General features: G+C 29.6%; 1 long non-coding RNA gene across 1 annotated transcript; it reads left to right on the top strand.

Annotated features, from left to right (window-relative positions):
• The first annotated feature begins 795 nt into the window (after nucleotides 1–795).
• LOC147807764 (uncharacterized) lies at nucleotides 796–7,008 on the top strand. Its single transcript, XR_015434570.1, has 4 exons — nucleotides 796–882; nucleotides 1,974–2,031; nucleotides 5,598–5,709; nucleotides 6,815–7,008. It is a non-coding gene; the product is annotated as an uncharacterized LOC147807764 (long non-coding RNA).
• The last annotated feature ends 832 nt before the right edge of the window (nucleotides 7,009–7,840 follow it).

The following is a 7,840-nucleotide window of genomic DNA, read 5'->3' as shown; positions in this document are numbered from 1 at the left end:
TCTTAAAAAGAATTGAAACATTTTTGCACACATTGCCCCTTTCATCCACTGTCCTAATTTCAAGACGCTATCATAAACGGTTCTGAAGTTATAAGATACACAAACAAAATTATTTCATTATTATAGATGTAGATAAAATATTTAGAACAATAAATGATAAATTAAATAACAACATAAAATTTAATCGATTAAAACGAATGCATCAATACGTAAAGTAAAAATACGATAATTAAATCAGTAATAAAAACTACAAATTAAGAAAAACATTAAAAAATTTAAAAAATATATAATTAATTTTATTTAAAATTGACTAATTGGTGGTAGGTAATAAAAAAATCTAAATGTTAAATTGATAAACGAATAAAAATAATTATTCTTTTATCCGTTTATTTTTTTTTCAATCATAAAGCAGATGAAATAAATAATAATTAATAATATCGCAGGTGTTAAATAAATAAAAATTACTGTTTAAAAAAGTTGAGTTTTGAAAAAAGCCAGAACAAAGAAGTTGTATTTAGATACTTGAAAATATTGTTAGCATTTTTTTCTTGCCTTGAATTATTTTGAGATAATAAAGAGAAACATAAATTTTCATCTCATCTATTTATCTTTTCATTTTATTCATCGCATAACTGCATTTAACTACCATTATGTAGCTTTCATAAAGAAATTCTATGAAAGACAGAAGTTCGACATCTTTTTTTCTTCTCCGTTTACCCAATAATCTACCTCGATTATTGCTGTATACAACATGATCAAATATATAACAAGATCAGGCAAAGGCTTCGCTTATAACAGGTTTATTGCGTTGCGCCCAAGGAAAAAGAAGAAGAAGAATCACTTTCACCCAAATCATTCTAATACCTAATAATTCCTTATAATTAGGGCTGCAGGTTTGTCGCGGCGCGAATTTCCGCGATGATTTCCGCGAAATTATCATCTTTTTTCCTAAAATCCGCGAATTTCTCAATATGTCTTGACTTGCGCGAAAATTGCTTAAAATTTGACTTTTTTTTATTTATTATTTTTATTAAACAGAATTTTTTATTTTTCTGAAACTTAAATTGAACATGTAAAATTGATTAGATATTTAGGGGAGTGAACCAATAGCAAAATGACATGAAAATAGTTCGGAGATAAGAGAAAATCACAATCTTGTCAACAAAGGTGGTCTTTCTACACTTAGGGAGGGTAATTACCTTCCTGAAGTCAGTAAGAGTACAAAAGAAATTGGAATCACAAAAGAAGGAAAATTTTATAAATCAAATCTTTCACAGAAAAACTGTAATATTTATACTATATTTATACATTTTTTTATTTTATACATGCTATTGCACTGGGCAATGAAATTTCTACTGCCTTTCTACATATCCAGTTAATTTTTCCTAGGCAGCTTCTTCTGATCTCTTAAATATGGAAAAGTTTCCTAGATGAAGGGGGGGGGACTAGTAGTTAGTAGGGACTTGTAACTAGTAGTTTGAATGCAGAATGTTTGAGTTTTCACAGCAATTACTTCTTACAAAGCAACGGTCAAGGAATTGCACGTTGGTGAAGGAAAATTGATCGAGTTTTGGAAATCAAAGACCAAACGCTCCAAAATTGGCAAAAGTGACAATTCGAAGTTTGTCGGTGCCTAAAAACAGCGTTGACGCAGAAAGATCGTTTTCTAAGTATAAAAATGTATTAAATGATGAAAGACAAAGGATAAATGAGAATAATCTGATAATGTACAATACTTTGTACCAAAATTCTGTTCATTTAAATAAAAATATTAATATTGCTTGAAGTTCAAAGAAATACTTTTGTCGCGTATTTTTAAGCTTTTTTTATTATTTGCGCAATTTTTCTCTTTTGCATCATTTATATAATAAATTTTTTTATGTTTAGAATTTGTGTGATTTTTAAACTTTCCCGCGATTTTTCCGCGAATTTGGGGTCTTGATAAATAAAACATTTGCCACCCTACTTATAATCAAACACTTTATAGTGTAAAAAGAATTCTGCTTTAAAAACTATGTCTACCAGAAGTGAGTAAGTAACTATTTTACTTTAATTTTCAAAATCTGTGTACAGTAAATGATTGATTTGCTTAAACACTAATTAAACTATGAACCAGCTGCATTGTTTCGTTTTATACGTTAGAATGAATAGATTTGCTCTAAATACATTATTAAATGCACGATATGCACTATATATATATTAATGTAGCGTATAGACTCTATGTTGGCATCAGTAACAGTATTGTTTACATCTTAATGGTTGTGATTTAATATTCTGAGCAGTGGCGTTCTGTACGGCGACGAAAACGGGGATTCCCCGTTAAGCAGTGGCGTTCGGTACGGCAACGAAAACGGGGATTCCCCGTTGCTCCGGAGCCAGTTTACTTCAGTTCTTAGTACTACATATTGAAAAATAAATTTAAATAAAATTCAGAAATAAATAGTAGGCTAAAGAAAATAATGTTTTTTTAGTGAAAAATAACTGTTTAGAATCGTTACACTTTGCATTTACACATTATTCAAAATTGCGTTTTTCATAAAAATTTAAGTTGCTTTTATCGTCTCAGACAAGATTGGAAAAAAAAAACGGTTTGTTTGAAAAAAAATCCCGAAAAACTAGATTTTTTTTGTTCGGGTTTTCTTTTTTTTTGGGGGGGAGGGGTATTTTATTATTATTTTGGTTACTCATATTAAGCTTCAAATTAAAAGTAATTTAGCAATTAAGAAATTTCGAACAACTAAAGATGTAATATTTTTAACTATTGATTAATATTTTGATAAAGAAGACAAAAGTATTAACTTTTGCTCATAAATAAGTGAACAGAATTGAAAGTTAATATAGTAACTAAAGATGTTGAATATTTATTAAACTCCACTTGACAAGCAAATAAACATCTAATATCTAATTGCTTTTTTTAGCAATGCATGTATGCAAAAGTTAGTTCACCTCCTTGATTGTTAGTATATAAAGAAATGTGATTCAGAATTATTTACATTAATGTCCTAATTTAACAATATATTTAACAGTTATTTTTTTTTATTTATATAATATGAAAATTTTAATTTAAAAATTACAATAATATAAACATACTGCATACATAAAAAAAACTAATTTATTTACACTGACAGAAAATATTTTTAAAGTTAAACTGAAAAAATAAAATTTAGAAAATCCCTCATTATACTTTTGATTTCAACATACATAGTGCATTTAATAAGTAGTTAAAAATAAATTTGGAGAAAGTTGATCTCTTTCAATAATTACATTATTTAACTAATTTTTAAAACTTCAGAACATGGGATGTATATTTTATTTTAAGCATTTTTAAGAGACATTGACTTAATGATTTTAAATTTACTCACATTATTTAACTTCAAGGATGGCAAGTTTCTTCCACAGTTTAAAAAAACTAGTCCAGAAGAAATCTGTTTCTTCCAACCCAAGTAAAAGAAATTCGTTTTCAAAAAAAAAAAAAATCAAATCTTTAAAATATTTATAATTTTAATATAGCTTAAATATTAGGATTAATTTTCGAGTTATTTACTCATAATTTTTTAATAAGTGTAAACCAAATAGAAAAAATTATGGAAAATTTATTATTTTTTTTATGAATTTTGTTAAGAATTAAAATAAATAGTTTTTTTGTTATAGAGTACACTAAAGTTTAATTCTATAATTGTTCTAGCTGAATACCCGATCTTCCCATGGAGTGAATAAAACATATGTAAAGTAAAGAGTCAATAAATCATTATTGAGAAACACTACGAAATCTTGCTCGAAACTGAAAAACAAATACCGATTCTATTAAAGAGCTTTTTAAAAGAACCAGGAAAATGAAATTTTTGGGGACTTAATGAATCAGAGAAAATAACAAAAAGTGTTTGCATCAATATGGGTATGTTTAACGTTTCAGTGTTTTTGCCTTCATTTTTAATATTAACATAACTAATCCACATCAGTTTTTAGTATGTTTGAATTTTTTTAAATTACGAATTAGGCAGTGGTAAATAAAATAAAGCAATGAATTATTAGTCTCGCCTTCTAATAAATTGGTAATAAAATAGTTCGGATACAATTTTTTTTTCGTTCTAAAAATGTCACTTACCTGGTTCTTCCACTAAATTTTTTAAACTTGCTGAATTAAATGTAAATTTTTTTTGATATTATTTGTTGCCCTTTTCGGTGGCTTTAAGTTATTAAAATATGCAAAACTCGTTTTTTGTAGTTCATCTCATTCGATTAAAGATAAAACGTATTTCGCATCACTTGGTATGATCTATGGCTCGCTGTCAACTCATAATATTCAAAATTTACCACTATTAAGTAATTTTTTCAGGTACATATCCCTTTCGAGGAGATGGTAAACACTTATTTCCAAAGTATCGGTATTAAAACTGCTTAGTATTGGTGCTGTTTTAACATTCACCAAATATATCAATATAATATTTTATACCTATATTAGTATATTTAGTACTTATTACATAACCCTTCAAAATTTGATTACATAATTTTTTTTTTTTTTTTTTTGAAAAATACTTTCGATTTGAAAGCCGATTTAAAAAAAAAAATAGAATTCTTATTAGAACTTGATAAGGATTATAACCAATTCTCTATCTGACCTTCAATTTACTGTTAAAATATATGTGCCTGTGGAACAAACTTCTAATTCATTAAGCTACCGCTGAAAAAAATATTTTCTAACACTACGAAAAACCCTTGGTCAAATTCTTATCAAAACTGCACCAATTACCATAATACCAGTAGCACATATCACCGTCAGTGGAATACAATAATTGTCATCTGTGAAAGTCGATTTTTTACGTTTTCCTAAGCCAATTTCCCATTAACCTTTCCTCCTTTAACTTTGCTTTTTAGGACATAGCTTATTTTATTTTATTTCAATTGTTACATATTTACAATAAGTTATATACAATAATTTAATTACGTGTCTGAAAAGTGTATGAGTAATTGCAACAAAAAAAAAGTATTTAATTAACTCCGAACGGTCCAGAAGCTTTTCAAGTTTACTTCCAATCAAGTATAATTATAATGAGTTTAATTGCAAATATAACAACAATAACCAAGAAAAAATAATAAAATTAATTTTGTAGCCATATACTTTGTATTGGAGGTAAAAGCAAGTACAAGTGTCGCTTACGTTGTGGTTAACTGATATTTAACACCGAACGGTCCAAAAGCATTTCAAGTTTAGTTCCAATCAGGTATAATTATAAGGAATAATTATAATTACAATAAATAATTATAACTATTATGAATAATTATAATATTAATTGTAATTATATAATTAATTTAATTGTAAATATGACAACATTAACCGAAAAAAAAATAATAAATTGATTTTTTCCGCAATGTACTTTGCATTGAAAGTAAAAGCAAATAAAAGCGCCGCTTCCGTGGTGGCATCATAGACAGGAGCCTTTTATCATAGACTAATAAGTCTATGGGTGGCATTGGTACGTTAAGGGTAAAGGAATTAAAGGTCTCTTACGACTGATATTTTACAGAAGATAAGATTACGGTATAGAAAAAATAATTTCAGCATGATGAAAAATAAAGATTTCTATTTTTTCTTTCAGATCCTTCCTCAAAATTATTGGACATGTATGGCGATATGCCATTGACACATATTTACTTGTGTTTCCGTATTATGCTTGCATGGCAATGTTGTCTTACATTGGACTATGTGATGTATGTACCTACATTTTAAACTTTAAATATTTTTTTTACTCTAATTTTGTACACGTCAAGAATAAATGTAGAACCTTCGAATTCAGATAATAAGCTTTCAATAACTCACCAATTCGTGACATCCTTGCACAGGACAGCAGTACTATTCCTCCCTGCTTTGTGTTCCCTCTTAATTTCTATAATTTATTGAATTTGAAATGGTTGTATTTTTTTTTTTTTGGTAGTACTAGGCCTGCACAATGGAGTAATGGTGATGGCTTGAGAAACAGTCCTGAGGACGATCCGAAGACATGCCTTCACAATTTTGATTCTCTGCTGAGGGGATGGCTTTGATAGCCCGAAGACCAGCCCGCAAAGTCGAGCACTTTACAGTAAAACGAGAACCGATACCGCGCGCTCTCTGTCCTGATCAAATGGTCACCTACCTGCTTACTGATCACAACCAATGATGCTCGACTTCTGTGTCCCACTGTACCATTAGTTGTAGTTCATTTACGTCACACTAGAGCTGTACAATGGGCTGTTGGCGACGGTCTGGGAAACATCCCTGAGGATGATCCGATGACATGCCATCACAATTTAGATCCTCTGCAGAGGGGATGGCACCCCCGCTTCGGCAGCCCGGCGGCCTGCACTTTACGGTAGAACAGTTTAACGAGGATCAATACCGCACACCCTCGGTCCCTACGCAGTCTGATCCAAGTAGTCACCAACCCGCAGTCAGCGATGCTTGACTTCGGTGATCTACTGGAAACCGTGTATTAACGATCAGTCTACTGCGGGACCTGTGTTCCACTGGAAACCATGTCTTTACGATCTGTCCACTGTGGGACCAGTGTTCCCCTGGAAACCGTGTCTTTACGATCTGTCCACTGCGGTACATTTATCATGAAATATATTACAGAAATTGCAATTTTTTTTCCTTCAAAAAATGCACAATTTATAAAAGGTTATACTTTATTTTTTGACTGTTTTTATTAATATTTCTGTTAATGACTAAAAAATTATTATTAAAAAAAAAATCACATTTTTCCTTTGTTTAAGATTTTGCAAAGAGTGTTAAAATTTTCTTCTATAGTTTATTATTATTCCAATTCTTTTTCAGTGTCAAATAGGTATCCTTCCTTCAGGGGCATTTGTGTTTGCTGCCGCTATTTCAGATCGCATCAGGAGAATTTGTGACTGGCTTCGAAATGACGTTCTCAATTATCAACAATTAAATCAAGTGAATCAAGAATAAATAGAGATTTTTCCCTGATTATTCTTATACTAAGAATATTACCATATTAGTAAATAAATTATTTTTAGAAAGGTATAAATGTTATTTTCATTTGATATTCTTTTCGAAATAAAATAAAAAATTAATTAACAAATAAATCAAAATGAATAAATATAAAATAAATAAAAGTATTTTAATACGAATTGATACTTGTTTTGTAAAAGGGTTAATGATGTGATTTAAATCATTTAAGAACCACTACACTTAAATAACCACACACAATTTAAAAAATAATAGTTACTATAGAAATAGAAGAACTATTATTTAACAATTTATAGTTTTATGAATTTAAATGTATTTGAAGCATTATCTGATTACAAACTTTTTTCGCTTCAAAATTATATAAATATCAAATATTTCTTTAAATACATTTTTGAAGCTAATGAGTTAAGTTTAATATCTTACCGCTTCAGCTTCTGGGGATTATTTAATTAATATTTTAAACATATTGAGACATATTAGATATCAAACATATTTCATCACCGTTGTTGAACAGCTGACCCAAGTTTGAGTTTACGACTACCAATGTTCAACTCAGCAGCCTTGTAATTTTCTACTCAATCTAAAAGACAAAACTCCCAGATAAAGTACTGGGAGAAATTTGCTTCTGTGGAGGACTTTTTCATGGAACTAACCCACATTTGTTTAACATGGAGGGGAAAACCTCCCATGGTTAGCCTGACAGCAAGAGGAATCTAACCCATGGTCCGTCTATCACTAAGGATATTTTACATCAACACTGTGGTTGGTACCAGCTGGGTGTGGAATTCATATTAACCAACCATCACTGGGATTCAAACCCAGGTCACCTTATTGGGAGGCTAGCACTCTACCCCCTGGGCCACCACGGCT

The sequence above is a fragment of the Parasteatoda tepidariorum genome, chromosome 6 (genome assembly GCF_982258835.1).
Source record: "Parasteatoda tepidariorum strain Cologne lab strain chromosome 6, Ptep-v5.0, whole genome shotgun sequence".
NCBI classification, from domain to species: domain Eukaryota; kingdom Metazoa; phylum Arthropoda; class Arachnida; order Araneae; family Theridiidae; genus Parasteatoda; species Parasteatoda tepidariorum.
This window is presented reverse-complemented; position numbering and strand designations above follow the sequence as displayed.